Below are 19,598 nucleotides of genomic sequence, written 5' to 3'. Positions count from 1 at the left end.
ACAGAACAGCTGAGTCAAATTCCCCCTCCACCAAAGTGTACCCTCAATCATCCAATTTTCAATTTTTTTAATGTTCTCAAGTAACAAGTCTATTAAGCCAAATAATCAGACAGCTGGTCTCTGTAGTGGAGAAAACCACACAGGGACCTCTGCCAGTTGAAACCCATTTCCCCTTTCCTGACCAGCATTCATGTTCCCAGGATGCAGTCAGCTTTCTGCTACACTTCAAAACTGCTGTCACCTACTCTATCTCCCAAAGTCCTTATTGCTAACACTACCCAAGAATATCTTCACCTATTTCACGCACATTTGTTAAGAACTCAATCACAGGTATTGGGCAACATGCTGGGGATACAAAGATGAGTAAGGCACAGTTCTTGTCTTTAAGAAGGTCACAGAGTAGTAGGGGGAGACAGATACATAGCACAGTGTACTAAGTGCTATTAAAGGGATAATAAATTGTTATGGGAACTTACAGAAGGGAGTAACTAGTTCTATCTTGCCTAGAGAGGGAAGAGAGAGAACTATACATGTGGAAGGTTTTACAAAGCAGGTGGATTTTACCTTATAGAACAGAGTATATGTTTGTTCGTTGGGGAGAATGCTAGGAAATACAGGTTGGAACCAGATTATGTAGCTCACGAATACTCTTAAAAATTAAGAATTTTAAAACTGATGACACAGACAATAGAAATCCATTGAGCATCTTTGTTGTTGCTTTGTTTTTGATATTGGGAAATGACATACTCAAATTTGTTTTACAAAGATCGCTCCAGCTATAGTATGGAAGACTGATTCAAAAGACAAATTGAAGTACAGTTAGTAACACACTGTAAAATATGCATACTCCTTAGGCAAGCAATACCACATCTAAGAACCTACCCAATAGAAATATTCACATAAATGTGTATGCAAGGTATACGTACAAAAAAGTTACTGCAATATTATTTGTAAGAGCAAAAAGAAGTTCTTTAACAGAGAAATCATTAAACAAAGCAATACTTCCATATGATGGCATACTATGTATTCATTTTAAAAATGTGGTAGATCTGTATGAAAATATGTTCCTGAGTGGGGAAAAAAAGTCATTTCAGGACTGCACTTGAATGATCTCTTTGGTAAAGTATTTATCTATACATTTGTATATGCAAAGAAAAAGGTCTAGAACAAAACCCATTATTATTGGTTTCTCTTGGGAAGCAGAACTGCAAGGGGGCAACTTTTACTTTACATAGTTCTGATTTTTTTTTTACAAACATGTCTTTTAAATTTCAAAAAAGAAAAAAGTTCAAAGGAGACAGGGGGATTATTATAATAATCCAGACAAAAAGACAATCTAGGTTTACTTAACTATGCTTCTAACCAATTAGGCAAAGTCACTGTATTTCTGTCATCCTCTGGTTTCTCATCTACGAAATGACCTACCTCTCAAGCTTGTCAAGAAAATTAAATAATGTGTGTTAAAGGTCCCATCACAATGTTTGGAACACACGTTTGGAGTACACGTACTCACTGAATCTGCTGCAGGGCAGGCCTAAACCAGAACAGGAAGACAAAAGAACACAGAATAGGTTTGAGAAGTAGAATTGACAGAATGGAGTGACTGATTGAGTGGAGAGGATGAAGAAGGTGAAGGCAAAGATGCCTACTGTGTATGTCAAGGTTAAACAACTGACTAGTAACAGTCCTGACAGTGATAAGGGCTGTAAGAGAAGAAACAGGTGTGGAAATAAGGCAAGAAGTTTCATTTCAGTCATATTGAGTTTGTGCTGCATACTGGATATCCAGATAATTAGGTTCTGGAAGTAATTGGAGGCATAAAACTGTACCTCAGGAAGAGAGACTGCATCTGAAAACATAGATTTGGTTGTCATGAGAGTCAAACAGCCCAGGATGGACAGAGCATGAGAAATGAAATGAGGATCATACTTACCTTCTCTGCTCTCCCTTGAAACTACACAACAAGCACTTGTCACTTTTTAAAACTAATTACTGACAATACAATAGAGAGTATAAACAACACAGCAAAGTGACACAGATTCCAGAAATCTCAATATTTTCTTGACTTCACTATTTCTTGGTCTTTATTGAACTATAAGATGCTAAGCCTCTTTCATAGGCCCTTTCTTAGGTAGTCTTGAGGAAATATTCTTAATTCTTATCCCTGAGGAGAATATACACTCTCCATGAGAACAAGGACTTTTTCAATATTCTTCTATGTATCTGGCCCAGCACTTAACGCTGTATTTGGCACATTGTGTTGCATATGCCACCACTACTGTTGATCATCGTCACCGTCATCATCACCCCAACAGTTCCGTTTATTGAGAATTTATTACATGCCAGGCAACAAGTACTTTACATATATTAACTAATTTAATCCTCACAACAACCCCAAGAATGAGTACTATTATTATCCACATTTTATAGATGAGGACTCAGGAGAGGTTAGGTTAACTTGCCCAAGAATAAACAGAAAGTAATTGCAGTTGCTGGGATTCAAGCCCAGGAAATCAGATTCTAGAGCTAGTGCTCTATTGGCTCTGTCCAGGCAGGATCATGGCCAAAGCAATTATAAAATAAGCAATTATAAAATATTGAACAGAGCAATCAAAAGCATTGTGGAAATGAATTCCCATATGTGTGATTATGGCTGAAGAACTGGCAAAAAATCAGCGGCTCCTAGATAAAATAGGTATCACCAATTGCCTGTCAATTAAAGACCAAGAATGGCACAGGCATACTGGAAATGAGAACAAAACCAGATTTATTAGAAAATTGATGTTTGTGGAGAGGCAGCAGAGTTCTGTGATGAGACAAGCACATTGGCACAATAATGAGACCAAGTAATAGTAAAAGCCAAGGAAGTAACAGCATCATTGAGGAAACAAAGACAGCACCATAACAAAATGGAACTGCTAATACTGTACATCTTCCCTTTATTTTTCACTCATGGACTTGACCAACCAGAATTGCCCCCCTCTGGAATCTTAAATTCAAGAATCCCTACTTTTCAATTACAGCTTACTCCCACTATACCTGTTCTTCAACCTCATCAAGACCACAGTCTCTTGAGCCCACCCTCCATTTTCTCTTGGTCTACTTGCCTCCTGTTGATCTATCTTCCTTCCCTACCCATCCTGGACTCCAGATGGCTCAACATTTGAACCACTCTCACCAATATCTTCCATATTCATGCACCTTCATCTCTCTGCAGCAACTGTCCATCAAAATTCCAAACCTGTACCAATGCTATAGTAGTCTGCCTTTTTTCTGCTCCTATACCCAGGTCCTACATAATTCCTGGTCTACAATCTCAGCTGGACCCACACTGTCACCCATAAGTCTTTTTACATGCCTTTAGTTCAGTTCCCTTACCTAGTCCTTTCAGGTTCTATTTTAAGCCTTCATTCATCTCACATCCCCACTTCCCTTTCCCCTAGTTCCCATCAGACATCCTTGTTTCACCCTTGTAAAAAAAAAACAAAAACGTTTTTAGAATCCATCAGCCATGACCTCCATCAGCTCCCTGCCTCCTCTCCCCCATCACTTGCCAATGTGACTCCTTTTAGAAAAGCCACATCCCATCCCCAACCCCACCTTGGACCATAGGTTGCTATTTCCAATGTTAACCCTGTTACTAGCCAGCTCACTTGAGATGCAATCTTGCAGAGTCAGTAGTGGGGAAAATAAAACAGAATAAGAAAAAAAATTTTAAAGGCAAGGAGAAAAAGCATAGAAAAACTGAAACAAATAGAAAGCAAAACATAAGATGGTAAAAACAAGCTCCAACATCTCAACAAACAAAAAATATATGAGTAAAACTCATCCTTTTAAATACAGAGGTTAACAGACTATATAAAATTTAAGAATCCAGGTATGTGCCATTTCATGAGGGACACATCTATAACATAAAGATCAGGAAGGACTGAAAGTAAAAAAGATGGAAAAAATATACCAGATAAATGTAAACCTAAATAAAGTTGAGGTAGTTATATTAATATCTAAAAAATAAAACTTCAAAATAATAAAAGCATTATATAAAAGATAAGACCACTACATAGAGTAAAAAAACCTAGTATGTTTTATTAATAGGCACTAATAAAACACCTCCAAATATTTAAAGGAAGATTATGTACAACTAGAGAAAGAAATTGAAAAATGGACCATCAAAATGGGAGATTATATAAAATAAGCTACAAGGATACAACACAGGGAATATAGCTAATATTTCACAATAACTATAAATGTAACCTTTAATAATTGTGAATCATTATAGTGTACACCTGTAACTTACATAATATTGTACATTAACTACACTTCAATTAAAAAAGGAAAAAAAATGATGTAATCTATGTAAATTATCTAGCACTATACCGATAATTGTAGTCAACAAATAAAATAGTCTAGAATTTGTTAAAAAAAAAAAGGGGGGGAGATTAACATACTTCTTTCAATTATTAATAGTAAAAGCAAAAAAAAAGTACAAGCAGATAAAATATCACTAAGTATATAGACAAGTTGAACAAAATAAGCTTGATTTAATGGCCATATGTAGAATTCTATATCCAATTGGAAATCATATTCTTTTTAAGCACATATGGAACATTTACCAACCCCCCACCACCAAATGACCATGTACTAGGTTATAATGCAAGTCTCAGTAAATTTCAAAGAAACCATTCTCATACAGACCATGGTCTCTGACCTCAAGGAAATTAAATATGAAATCAATAACAAAAGATAATTTTTAATCCTGATACTTTTAGAAATTTAAAGATACTTCTTAATAACTCATATGCCAAAGAAGAAATCATAACTTCATAATTGTACTAAATCTATCATTAACATCTTAAAGAAGAAACTTGCTGCCTGCCTCACCACCACCACCACCATGCCCATACCATACAGTAGAATGTTTTCTAGAAATTCAAAAAGGAAAACATGGGATAGAAATACTTCTTTTATATGCAATGAGTTAAGTGATATATTTTTATGGTAAATGGCACATCACGTTTTGAAAAATGTAACTCAGAAAAATAATAGGGGCACAAATAAAAAAACCAGACAGATTTGTGGTTAGAAAACCTGTCACTTTTCATATTCTCCCAACTGACGGATACAGCACTAGGATTTAATGGCAAAACCAAAGCCCAAGAAAACTCGTTAAGGCCCTTCACTGAAATTCAGTCAGAGGTATATAGTCAAAAGGGTAAGGATTATCTACTGAGAAGACCACAGCTCAGATAACATGAATGTCCGAACCCAAGCTCTGATGGACAATTTGTTCCATGTTAGTCACGGGGTGTCAAGACTCGAATGAAATGTCTTAATATAGCATCCTTGTGGGGCCTCATGCCCAGAAGATATTTTAGAAAAGATGGTTTGTTGAGTTAGAAAATTACATATATTTATTGCTCAGGATAATATTTTAATGCAAATACTTACAAAGGCAAGAGGGAACTGAAAAATCTACCATCAGAATGGGAGGTTAATATACCTCTGTCTACTGATAGCACAAGCAGATAAAAACAGTATATATACAGACAACTTGAACAACACAATAATCTTGATATAATTGTAGAACACACGAACATGTGTAGAATTATTTATCCAAATGGATATATCCATTTTATACCCTAATCTTGTAGATTAAGAGATAATAATAATTAATAAATGAACATTAACACCAACACTAACACAGCTAGTTTTCAAGAAGGGGTGAGGGGAGCTCTCTCAAATTATCTTAAATTCTGAAGACCAGTTCAACAGAGCAGCGATATTTATTAGTTATATGACCTTGGGCAAGGGCCTAAGATATAAAAAAGATTATCAAAGATATAGAAGTCCTTGTAAGAACAGTACTTGACTTTAAAATCATTGTGGTGTCCCCAAAATGGAAACTGGTGTGAATTAGAAAAACATCAAATAAAGTCCCTGCACTGGGCAGCAAATAAAACATATTTTTCCATGTTTAATTTGCTGGGCACACTGGTAACCTTCCCTCTCCCAAACATGCAATGCACATATAAATGTGAAGATGGTAATACTTATGCTCAAACTAGCAACTTCCACCAGATGTGGCCTTCTTGAAGGGAGGCACTGTATCTGGACTTCATACCCCCAAGAGCTTACTTGGCATAGTGTCTGATACACAATATGAGTTCAATAAATGCTTACTGAATGTCTTCACCCAGAAATCTATTTGTATTTATATGTTTAAACTTAAACTCACAGAAACTGAAGAGTGGTACTAGAGCTGAGAGCAAAGTATTTTTATTTTCCTGAGGCAGACTGGTGTCATGGTTAAAAGCATGGCCTCTGGACTCAGACTGCCTGAATTTGAAACCCGGCTTCATCAATTACTAGCTGAGTGACCTTGGGCAATGACTAAACCTCTCAGTGCTTCAATTTCCTTATTTGTAAAAGGAAGATAATAACTATACCTACCACCTTGGGCTTGTTATAAAGATTCAATGAGTTTTTTAAATATGTAGTGTTTAAAGTAATGTAAACACAGAGAGTGCACTCCAAGTTTTAGCTATTTTTATTTTTGTCAGTTTTTATATGTGCATTTGTGTTTTAAGATGTGACTGGGTCTTACAAAGTGACGTTTATTTTCTATTAAAGAATACAGATGAAGTGTGAGGTAAACTGCATCTAGACACCATTTAAAGTTTCAGGCATTTTTTTAAAGTGAGAAACTATGCTGACAACTTTAGAGGTGACAGTGAATTCCAGAAAAATTGACCCATGCTCAAGGGCACAAAGGCTGAATTGGTATTTAATTAGTCCTCTAAACCCACAAGTAATAATGATGTGCTGGTTTTGCACATAAATTCTATTCCATTATCAGTCATGTCCCACTTAAGTGATATGACAAAAGCATTTTGCTGTTTGGACCAAGGGCAATGGACAATTTTGGTAAAGTTTATACCTCACGGAAAATGAAAAAGTAAACCAGTGTCTTTCAAAGGATATTAGTTTAACCAAGAAATCCTGAATCAAACTGCTATTATTAAGCAAATGATAGTATGTTTTACACAGAAACTGATGAGTGATATGAAAAGATCTGCATCACTGCATGTCAGATTCTGTATACTTTTGAACAGATATTTAGAACTGATCTACCTATGTCAAGAAACATGATGGTATGCACATTTTTGAAAAATTAGAATTGAAATTGGGCTACAAATTATAATTGGTCATGAAAATTTGGGATTATAAAATGTCAGTGGCCTATTTCTGGCCAAGAATGGATGGATTTTTACCCTGCCTGGACCCCCCACCCCCCAAAATGGATAAAATACATAAAACAATGGTGATTTTCAAGACACTGAATATCAGGCAATGGAGGACTGTGATCCTTGGGAAATAGGAAACAAATAGGGTGAGCCCTCTGATTTTCCAGGCTCACTGTCTTGAGAGAGTTTCCAGGCCATGGTGCAGGGAGGACGAATACAGGCAGAGCTTGGTGAACTCCCCGAGTGGAGGTGACAGAGCTAAAAGTCTGGCTAGGGTTCATAGGACAGAGTACCTGAGAGAGCCACACAGAGTGAGGTCTTCAGAGACCTGCAGAGGGTCTCCCTCAAGTATTCAGCAAAGGACTGATCAGCACATGGCATGCCTGTGAGGAAATTACCCTAGGCCAGAGAAAGAACTCCAGCTGAAAGGATTCAAAAGAACAGTGCCTGTCACTCACACATGACCAGGAGTAGTGCCTGTTCCACCAGTCAAACTGGAAAACCTCATGATTCACAGGGCACTGGGCAGAGTACTCAGAAGGGTCTTGCCTACATAATGGGAAATAATGAGCCCTAGACTGTGCACTGCTTTGGTCCTGCCTAACAAATCTAAACAGAACCTGAAAGGATCAATCTCTTTCAAGTAATTCAAGTGCATCCCAGAACAGAGCTCAAGCTTATTTCTAGTAATATAAAAATATGCAGCACCCAACAAGGTAAAATTTACAATATCTAGTACCCAATAAAAAATAAACAGGCATGCAAAAAAGCAAGAAAATGCACGCACAATGAGAAGAAAAAGTAATCAAAAACTGACCAAGAACTAACACAAATGTTAGAATTAGCAAAGTCATGAAAGGTATTAAAAAGACCCAAATCAAACCTAGAGATTAAAAAACAATGTCTGAGATGAAAAATACACAGAATTGGATTAACAGCAGATTACACATTTCAGTAGAAAACATTATTGAACTTGAAGACAGCAATAGAAGCTATCCAAATGAAACAGAAAGAAAAATTACTGAAGAAAAAGAACAGAGCATTAATGAGCTATGGAACAAGTTTAAGCTGCCTAATATGCATGTCATTGGAGTCACCAAAGGAAATGGGGGCACTGAAAAAAATATTTGAGAAAATACTGGCCCAAATTTTTTTCTAAATTTGATGAACACTATGAATCCACAGATCCAAGAAGCTCAATGAACTTCATGCACAAGAAACAGAAAGAAAACTGCAGCACATGGCACAGCATAGTCAAAATTTTTAAAACCAGAGATAATGAGAAAATCTTAAAAGCAGCCAGCAGGTGGGAGGCGGGAGGGAAACAACACATTAGATACAGAAGAACAAAGATAATGATGAAAGCAAATTTACCATTGGAAACAATGCAAATGAGAAGACAGTGGAACATCTCTAAAATACTGAAAGAAAAATACCTGTCAACCTAGAATTCTAAACCCAGTGTCATTCAAAAACAGATGTGAAATAAAGACTTTTTCAAACAGGCAAAAATTGAAAGAATTAATCATGAGCAGACCTGCAACTATAAAAAATGTTAAAGGAAGTCCTTCAGGCAGAAGAAAAATAATACCAGATACAAATAATAGAAATATGGGTCTATAAAAAGTAATGAAGAACACATGCTATAGTAAATATGTGGGTAAAAATATTATTTTCTTATTTAAATTTCCTTTAAAAATATAATTGACTCCTTAAAGCAAAAAATTAGAAAACAATATATTGTGAGGTTCAAAACATATGCAGAACCAAGTTAGAAGACTTACACAATCTGTTTTCAAGACATTATAAACCTACAGTAATCAAGGGAGTGTGGTAGTGGCATACAGATAGACACTGGAAGAGAACAGAATCCAGAAATAAATCCTTATGTTTATAGTCATTTGATTTTTGATAAAGATGCAAGGGAATTCAGTGGAGAAGTGATAGTCTTTTCAACAAGTGGTGCTGGGAAAACTGGATATCCATATGCAAAAAAAGTGAAGATTTCTTAGATATGACACCTAAAACATGATCCAGAACTTGCTAAAATAGACTTTATTAAAACTAAAAACTCTGTGCTTTGAAAGATGTTAATAAGCAAATAAAAAGACAAACTATATAGACTGGAAGAAAATATTTGCAAATAGTACATCTGACAAAGACTTGTATCCAGAACATACAAAGAACTCTCAAAACTCTATAATTAAAAAAAAAACCTAAATTTTTTAAATGAACCAAACATTTAAGCAAATGCATCACCAAAGAAGATATATAAATAACAAATAAGCACCTGAAAAAATGTTCAACATCATTAATCATTAGGGAGACGCAAACTAAACTCACAATGAAATACCACTATGCACTTACCAGAACAGCTAAAATTAAAAGTGTAACAAATGTTGGCCAAGATTTGAAGCAACTGGAACTCTCGCACACTGCAATGGGAATGTAAAATGATACAACCACACTGGAAAACATTTTAGTAGTTTCTCAAAAAGTTAAACATATATCTCCCATATGACCTAGACTTTCCATTTCTAGGTATTAACCCAAGAAAAGCAAGAGCATATGTCCATGCAAAGACTTGCATGTGAATGATAGTAATAGCATTATTTATAATAGTCAAAAACTGGAAACAACCCAAATGCCCATTAAGAGGTGAATGGATTTTTTTTTTAATTGTGGTATATCCATATAATGGAATACTGTTCAGCAATAGAAAGGAATGAACTACTGACACACACAGCAATATGGATGAATCTCAAAATAATTACGCTAACTGAAAAAAATCAGACAAAAAAGAACACACAGTAGTACATGATTTCATTTATATAAAACTCTAGAAAATGCAAATTAATCTATAGTGACAGAAAACAGATCAGTGGTTGTGGGAAAAGAGGGATATAATACAAACAGGAAGGAAGGATTACAAAATGGCATAAGGAAACTTTTGAAGGTAATAGATATGTTTACTTTCTTGATTTTGGTAATGGTTTCATGGGTATAGAGAGATGTCAAAATTTATCAACTTGTATACTTTAAATATGCACAGTTTATTGTATGCAAATTATAACTCAGTAAAGTTGCTTTTTAAAGTTTTAAGATTAAATGTAACTAAACCTTGCAATCAGCAGTTTTACACTCCTAGAATACCTATAAGGCAGTAGCAGATTTTAAATGCATTCAAACAGTAAAATGTTTTACATCAAAGGGGCTTTTTATAAAGAATAAATAATACAGAGTAGATATGAAAATGTTTCTATTATTATTTTTGTTTCTTAAAAGATGTACTTCATCGTCTAACTCTTCCAAATGAAGAAGTTCCACGAGTTTTGAACCATTTGTTAAAAATGGGAAAAGACAGCATGCTGAGAGCTGAGAAGATGGAACAGCAACAAAACGTTTGTATAATTGTTACCTGAAACTACAATATGTGTATTGTTATTTAGTAAGTGCATCCAACAATGCACTTTTTTATTTTTAGATTTATGTTTTGTGAGGTATCCTTTACTCAGCTACAACAGTCATTAAAATGAAGTATAAAAATAAACAACTTAGAATCAGACCTTCAGGTAGCTGTATCATAAACCAAGATTTTGTTTAAACGAAGCGCACAATGTCACTGTTCTCATCAAAATGAGAGCAAACGTTGTCACACTATTAATAAATATTAAAATAATCTAAAAAGCGTTCGTTTCATCTCATATCCTTCTTTATTTCTATTTTTGTAAATGCTTTATAATAGATAATATTAGGACAGTGGCAAATATATAGTTTGTAAATAAATATATGTATATTAGGGGTGATTGAAATTTTTGGTAGTAAGGGAGAGTGATCAAAAAAGTTGGGAAATGCTTTGCTTAAAGAAGGGTGAAGGGAAATCATTCTTATGAATTGACATGTATTATTGTGATTCTGCTTGCATATAGTTATAATATATGTTAATTAGGAAAGAATAAATCATTCTGATGACTGTAATATAGTTGGCCTGATGCAAGTAGGGCAACTTAATGAATAAGGATTTGTGCTGCCATAAGGTACATTCCAAAGTGGACTCTATTAACTAATTGTGACCAAGGCAATTATAGTGTCTGAAGCAGACCAATCTAGCACTGTCAGAATTAATACCTATTACGTGTGTGGGTTTCTAAAACATGAATGAAGCATAGCTAGCAAAATCCAGCCCACTTTGGGAAAAAAAACTAATTATTTGAAAATCTAAAGGTAAAAGAGAGTAGATCTTAGAGCATAGAAAAATGAAACCAAAACAGGTTATGTGGTGAGTCTGCAGAACTCAAAACAAACAAACAAACAAACAAAAGAACTCCATGTAGTAAAGAAAGCTTCCAGGGATGCAGGGCTTCCCTAAATCCCCTTGTTTGGATCCAGCCACCTATGCACAAAGGCACCAACTGAGAACATCGTTTTGGTTGGTAACCAGCTGAGTGAGCATGCAACATAGCTTACAGTCAACAAAATGTTTACATTGAGATACTGTGTTGGTTATTTTATCAATTGTCCCTTTCAACTCCCATCTCCTCAAGTCCCTTCTGGATCCTAGATTAAATAATGTAAATGTATCTGGTCCCAAAGATTCTTCTGTGAGACCTCCCGCTCCTGTGCTGGTAGTTACCTCTGAATGTCTGTGTGATTTCAGGACTTCAAAATCCTACTTCCTCCCCTGACCTGGAGCTCTGCATTCTGCACTGTTTACAGAATGCTCACTAGTTAAGAGGGCCAACTATGTGCTAAGTGCTGTGCTAGCTGGCTAAGGACGGAACAATGCAGAGTACCTGCCCACAAAGAACACACAGTCTATCAAAGGAGATAGTTAAATAGATAATCATAAAAGAACATGGTAATCAAAGAAATATACACACAGGGCATTATGGGAATGCTAAGGTGGGACACCTATTCCAGCTTGGGGAAAGGGGACTAGAAAGAAACACCAACAGTGGCACATGAAATAGCTGTAAATAATGTCTACCAGTTAGTTAACCAGGTAGAGGGCACAGCATTTACAAAAGCAAAAGCAAAAGCATGGAGGCACAAAGCAATGTGGTATAGGCAAGGAGTGCACTGATACTGTATATCAAATTGTAAGGAAGGATGTGGAAGAGGTAGGTGGGGATCAAAGGAGGAGCGTGACATGCTATGCTCAGAAACATGGATAATTAGCCTTTGACCATGGGAACGACTGAGGACTTTTAGGGAAGGCAAGGACTCATTAGATCACTCTGACAGTTTTTCAGAATATAGATTTGAGGAGGCTCTGGTATAAATCCAGGGGGAAGATAATGAGAGCCCTAAATAGAGAGCAATGGTAGTAGAGATGAAAAGGGGCATACTGAAGAATTAACACTGGTGTAAAATCTGCAGGACCTGTGAATATTCTGTAACACAGAACAGTCTCTTCTACTAGGACTTGGAGTTCTGATGTGCTAGATTTCTTTTTTTTTAATTAATTAATTATTTTATTTTTGGCTGCATTGGGTCTTCATTGCTGCGTGTGGGCTTTCACTAGTTGCGATAAGTGGGGGCTACTCTTCATTGCAGTGCGCAGGCTTCTCATTGCGGTGACATTTCTTGTTGTGGAGCATGAGCTCTAGGCACACGGGATTCAGTAGCTGTGGCACGTGGGCTCAGTAGTTGTGGCTTTTGGGGTCTATAGCTCAGGCTCAGTAGTTGTGGCACATGGGCTCAGTTGCTCCGCAGCATGTGGGATCTTCCCGGACCGGGGCTCGAACCCATGTCCCCTGCATTGGCAGGCGGATTCTTAACCACTGTGCCACCAGGGAAGTTCCAATGATGTGCTACATTTCTAATTAAGAGCAGTATTACACAATTGTAAAGCAATTATACCCCAATAAAGATGTTTAAAAAAAAAAAAAAAAGAGCAGTATGGCATAGAAAAGTACCTACAGGCACTGGGTCTGGAGCCAGGTTCCAAGCACAGCTTCACTACTTTTTAGCTGTGTGACCTTGGGCCAGGTACTCAACCTCCCTGAGTCTCAGTTTCCCAATCTGTAAAAACGGTGATTAATAACAACAGCTCTTGCTTAAGGCTGTGAGGATTCAAATATATGTCATGATTAAAGGGCATAGCATAGTGCCTGGTCTAGAATAAGCAATCAATTTTGGTAGCTGTTTAATTTTATTATAATTAACCATATGCTTTAGAAAATATATGAGCAAATTGCAGTTTTGACATCTTACTATGAAATTTGAGAAATCGAATCAGTATTCTTGCCCAGATGGAAAGTCACCTCTCTGCAGGGAGGTAGCTGACAAGCGTAAATATTAAGCAAATATTAGTAATTAGATATGATCAGTTTAAAAGATATTTATTTATACAGTGTTCCAGACAGAGTTTAAAGTGACTCACAGAGATGCATAAAACATAACAAAATAGCATAAATTTAAAAACTAGGATCAAAAAGAAGAAAAGCAAGAGTGGAGACAAAATAGAGGTGTGAGAATCAAGGCTACAAAACAAAAGGGCAACTGAGGCTTCCCAGTGGTCGGCTGGGGTCCAGGCCCCCGCAAGCCCACCCATGGAGCAAATCTACAACTCAGACAACATACCCAGGCCTGCCCGCACTGGGGTCCTTTCTCAAAAGCGTTATGGTAGCCAAGGTGTTTTTCATTTTCCCCTAACAATGAGAAATGTATAATAGCTCTCAATTTTACAAGATTCTGATTTTGGGTTTACAGTAAGGTTCTCTTGCCCCCCACAATCCTTTCCAAAATAGGTTCTGTAAATGTGGAGTTTGCATGTACTGAGGCATTTTGCAGTTTTACCTCCTTTTAATATATCTACCAACTGATGAAGATGAAGATGAAGAAGAAGAAGAAAGGAAGAAGAAAGCAGCTAACACTTCTATAATGTTTACTATGTATCAAGCACTTTTCTAAGCACTTTACATACATGGAGTCATTTAGTCTCACAATCATATTATGAGGTAGGTACTATTATTATAATTCTTTGCAAATGAGGAAAGTGAGACACCCATCGAGCAAATAACTTGCCCAAGGTCATATGCCCTATAAGGAACAGTCTGGTTTTTGAGCCCAGGCAGTCTGATTCCAGAGTCTGAGCTCTTTATGCTATAGGGTCTCTTCATATTCTGATAACACTGCTTGTACATGGTAATATTTGGAAAAGGGGACATCTTTCCCACAGAAGCTGGAGGTACAGTTTTTTAAAAGTCCTCAGCTAATATCAGATGAATGTTTGAAAGGCCAGTGGTCCAGCTTACCTTACCTTACCTTCTTACCCCTGACCTCCCCACACAATAACGTGCACCAGGCTCAGAGCAACTCTACACATGGGAAAGGACCCATTCTCCTCATCCAGGACACCCCTTCTAAATGATGGTAGGAGTATATATGGGGGGAGTAACTAAAATATAATCTCTTTTGTTAGCTCTTAGAAACACAGGTGGGGAAAATTTCCTCCAGATTGAATCCACATGGTTACCTTTCAATACCACCAAATTCTGTTCATAAACAGTTTGAAGAAATTCCCACTTAAAATAATATGTATTAATACTTCTCTAAAGTAAGTGCCAGAGGGAAGTGAGACGTCTTAAAATATATATATTTCTCCTGCAGAGTGGTTATTTTGATACATGGAAATGTGGTCTTATTTTCATGATTTCACACTTTTCCTGCTCCTCAGCAATTCCAGGCGTCTTAAACCTACCACCGATCCTAGAAGGCAGATCTCCATAAACGTGGTACATAGAAGTAAGTAGAAAACAAGACCATGTGTCTAAACACTCCCCTCAGCAACAGGAGAAATGCATTTATTAAGACAAAGCCCATTTGGCTTTCAAGCTTGCAAGATGTACACTTCTTAGAAGCTTCCTCTCACAGGAGCCAGACAGGCTCACTAGAACCCCATGAGGTTAATGGGGAGAAGGATGGCCTGTTCATCCCCTCCTCTGCCCAAGTCGCTTTCCTTAACAGCCCAAAAGCTTTTTTAAAAAGATAAAAAATCCACAATGAAAAGAACAGAATGCTTTAAAATCCAGGTTTATATGCATAAAACACTTTATTTATAAGTCTGGTGATAGCCGACACGTTGTCATTTTTCAATAAGCCTCATCACCCTGTGAAACTCCATTATCTTTCCTTAGTCAACAAGCTTTGATAAACCAGCATCCCCCCAGGGAAGACCCTCTTCTCCTGCCTGGGTCACAGATGGTGGGGATTTCTAAACTGAACTCTAGCTAGCATCTAATTCTTTCTTGTAGGCCACATCACCTAAAAATCACTCACACAGTCCCCTTAAATAAGAAATCACGATGGTTCATGACTAATCCAGCCCATGTTCACACATAACTGTGATTTCATGCATTTGGTTTCTTTTTTAATTTTAGGGATGCTGTGATCTAGCTATGGCCACAGAAACCTTAAACACAGTGAAATAACCTGTAGTTGAACTTAAATTGAACTATATATATGGCAGATAATTTTAAGTTGTTATTTAAGGCCTGTAAGACATAAAATAAATGCTAATTTCTTTCAAATAAAACATTAATAAATGTATACATGAGTATATGTACACAAAAGAGTAGGTAAAAATTGGAGAATATAAAATAAAGTGTTAACATACAAGCTCTCTTTTCCTCCTAAGCTGCTTAACCATAATTACTTGACACATTACATCAAATCCCTAGAACAAGGTTAGTACATGTATTATCAACATCTGGTCTATAGCTAGAAGCAATGTCCTAATATTAAAAAAAATACTGAAGTATTATAAAGAATTTAAAACTGCTAAAATGTTCAAATTGCATGTTATTATATATTTGTTTTGTTTTCAATTCTGACATAGCATATAAAAGTACCTTTAAAAGTTCTAAGCGGGGAAGATATATGAATTTTCGTAATTCAGTTAATATAACTTACAATAAATCAAGGCATTCAAAATGTCTAGATGGACTTTCCTAGCCCCACATGCATAAACATGTGACCTTAGTATTACACATTCAGTAATCAGCATATCAATGAGGATGCCCTTTTATTTTATAAAAATTAATAATCTCCCCCACTAGATAATAAATTGTTTGAGAGAAGGGACTTTGTTTTGTTCACTCCTGTACCCTTCAGTGCCAAGAGTGCTGTCTGGCACATAATATGCACACAATAAATATTTGTTGAATGAATGAGCTGGCATCAAAAATACTATATATCGGGCTTCCCTGGTGGCGCAGTGGTTGAGAGTCCGCCTGCTATACTATATATCATATTCAGCCACACCCAAGAACTTATCACCCAGGACTTCTCCACATTTGATATCATTAATTCAAATATCCCACTCTTAACTACAATCCCCTGTCCTTCTGGCCTGTTCACTCAATGACCTCCCCCAGCCCTACACCAGTTCTCAGACCTCATGGCAGGGAAGTAGTCCTCCATAGACCTTTCACTCCCACCCTGTCAGCTCCTTCCTGTCTTCACTTCCTTTCCTAGACAGTTTGGATTCTATTGTTTCAACTGCACTCTTGTCAATATCCTCAATAACCCATTTTCATTGCGAATATCTAACAAAAACGTAACCCTAGGAGAGCCCAACTGTTGTGCATTATGCCTGCACTGGGACTACTGATATCTACTGAAGAAAATAATCACAATCTGGTAGATTATGATCAATATGAATTCTTGGTTGCCAAGCTCAGTTCAACACTGCCTGACACTCCAGCTATGCTTCCCTAGTCCTAGCTTGCTCTCCTGCTCACCACAGTATTTCAAACCTTCCTCAAGCACCTCAATACTCCAACCCAAACCCTGCTCTACTTCAACCCCTGCTCTAAGAGGATGACCTTTCCTCTTCCATCATAGGGAAATATAAACACTCTCAGACAAGTTCCTGCCACCAAATCTATAAACCTATTTTCATCTATATCTGTTCACTTTTTGTTCTTCCCAACTGTAATGTCCTTCCTCTTGTTTAAGGGTAATCTCTCCATTTCATTCTGGATCCTCTCCCATCTGGCACGAGGACTTTACTCGGTAAGGACTTTGCTCTATCAATTACCTCTTCCTTCCCATCAGCCTTTAAAGACATCTAAGTCCTCCTAAATTTAAAAAAAAAAGAAGAAGAAAAGAAAAAATTTCTCTGGATCTCAACCCTTCCCCTACTACCACCCTTTCCTTGCTCTTCAGAGCCAAATTTCTCTAAGGAATTGCCCATATCCACTGCCTCCACTTCCTCGTATCCCCAAACATTTCTCAGCCCACCAAAGTCTAGAATTCCTCCCTCCACCCCCCTGAAATTGCTCTAAGGTCAACAAGAACCTCCTAAATCCAATGGACAGGAGTCAGTTTTTATTGTCGTAGACCTCTCTGAATCTTTAGCAACACTGACCATTTTTCAATGGAGCCACTCCATTTTGAAAAACTTCTCCTATTGATATTCAAGTAGATGCACAAACATATATCATAAGGATGCTCAATGTTTAAACCAGCAAAAAAAATTATACAATTTAAGCATCAATAAGAAACTGATTAAACTATGGTGCATACATATAATGGAATACTATGTCACTGTTAAAAAGAAAGAGGTAGAAGACTTCCCTGGCAGTCCAGTGGTTAAGACCCCAAGCTTACACTGCAGCACTGCAGCAGGCACAGGTTTGATCCCTGGTTGGGGAACTAAGATCCTGCATGCCGGGGGGCACAGCCAAAAACAAATAAAGAGGTAGTTACATATATATTGACATTGAAAGCATGCCAAAAATATTAAGTAAAAAATACACTGCAAAACATATATACTATAATTCCATTTGTATTTTGTAACATATAATTGCAGACAGGATGGATGGATGGATGAATAGATGGATGGAAGGAAGAAAGGAAATATTTCATATGGGCATGGAAAATGTCTGAAAGGGGATACAAATTTAATAGTTACCCCTGGTGAATGGGATGCAGAAAAGAGAATGGAAGACTTATATGTTATCTTTTATTGGGTCAAGTAATAAAAGTGTAGTCAGATTCCTAAGCACACCAACATTACCAAAGTAGGTAAGAAAGAAGTTCAAAGGAGATCAAAAGGGAATGGCCAGAGAGACTGTGTAAGATATATTTTAGTGTTCCAGAGATAAGGGAGGAGAGAAAGGTGGTTAATGGTTTCAAACATGGAAAAATAAAAAGAAGAGGTAAAAAATAAGAAGAGGTAAGTGTCCAATAAACCAAGAGCATGAACAGATAATTCTTGAAGGAGGAAGATCAAATGGCCAATAGATGTAAAAAAGAAAAAGTTTCACTCTTACTGGTAATAAAGATTATTTTTATCTTTGCCTATCAATTAAGCAAAATTTTAAAGACAATATTTAATTTTAAAAGGGAAGATGTAAGAAGTACTCGCATACTTTGTTGGCAAATGCAAATCAGTTTTGAACTAATAAGGACCTACTGTAGAGCACAAGGAACTCTACTCAATATTCTGTAATAACCTATATGGGAAAAGAACCTTAAAAAGAGCGGATATTTGTATATGTATAACTGATTAACTTTGCTGTACAGTAGAAACTAACACAACATTTTAAATCAACTATATTCCAATAAAAATTAAAATAAATAAATAAATTTAAATTTGATTTCTAAAAAGCCGAACTTCAACTTCTCACAATTGCGATTAAATCACTGATTATATATTATGTTCTTTTTTTTAACACATACCTCCCCTGCTGAAATAAGTTCTACCAAAAAAAAGGCCATCGTCTACCTTCTTCTCCACTATATCTCAAGCACCTAGCCTAGAAACTGGCACATTGTTGGCTCTCAGTAAATCAACCCATACTTTCTGAGAAATTACAAACAATAGTTTAAAGACACTGATACTAAAGCTATTCTGATGCCTGAGTTGACAGAAATACAAACAAGAAACAGTGTAGAGGTCATGGAAATTTTCCACCTCTTACGAATTACTCAAGTTCAAGGTAGGTTTAGATAGACACAGATATGAAAGCCACAGTGGTCTGTCATTTCAACTATTCTGGCAGCACTGTCCAGTCTCCTGTCCTCTTATATGTCTGTCACAGCACCCAGAAAAATCCCCCAAACTAGACTGACTCCACTCTGTCTCTACACCTGGGCTGATGAGTGCTGTTGGAGAGAATGGATACAGGGTTCTGTGACTTGGTGAGAGACAAACTCAAGTTATCCAAGCCTTTCTAGGCTCACTATGATGTGGCAATCTGGATGGTTTGCCTCTAAAGAGCTCCTCTATTCATCCCTCTCAAATGCTGTTCCAACCCCTCACTGCTCTCATCAGTTGGAACCTCCCGCAAAATCCTGTCCTTCCATAGCTCTTTCCTCCTCCACAGCTTCACCAATCCTGCC

At 36.8% G+C, this 19,598-nt stretch overlaps 1 protein-coding gene across 2 annotated transcripts in view; it reads right to left on the bottom strand.

Annotated features, from left to right (window-relative positions):
* Positions 1–19,598, bottom strand: part of SYTL4 (synaptotagmin like 4) — a 67,693-nt gene that overhangs the window by 40,359 nt on the left and 7,736 nt on the right. The gene's annotated exons all lie outside the window — the stretch shown is intronic.

The sequence above is a fragment of the Neophocaena asiaeorientalis genome, unplaced genomic scaffold (genome assembly GCF_003031525.2).
Source record: "Neophocaena asiaeorientalis asiaeorientalis breed wild unplaced genomic scaffold, Neophocaena_asiaeorientalis_V1.1 scaffold406, whole genome shotgun sequence".
Lineage (NCBI taxonomy): Eukaryota > Metazoa > Chordata > Mammalia > Artiodactyla > Phocoenidae > Neophocaena > Neophocaena asiaeorientalis.
Note: the sequence above shows the minus strand (reverse complement) of the source record. Positions and strands in the feature narration are given on the sequence as shown.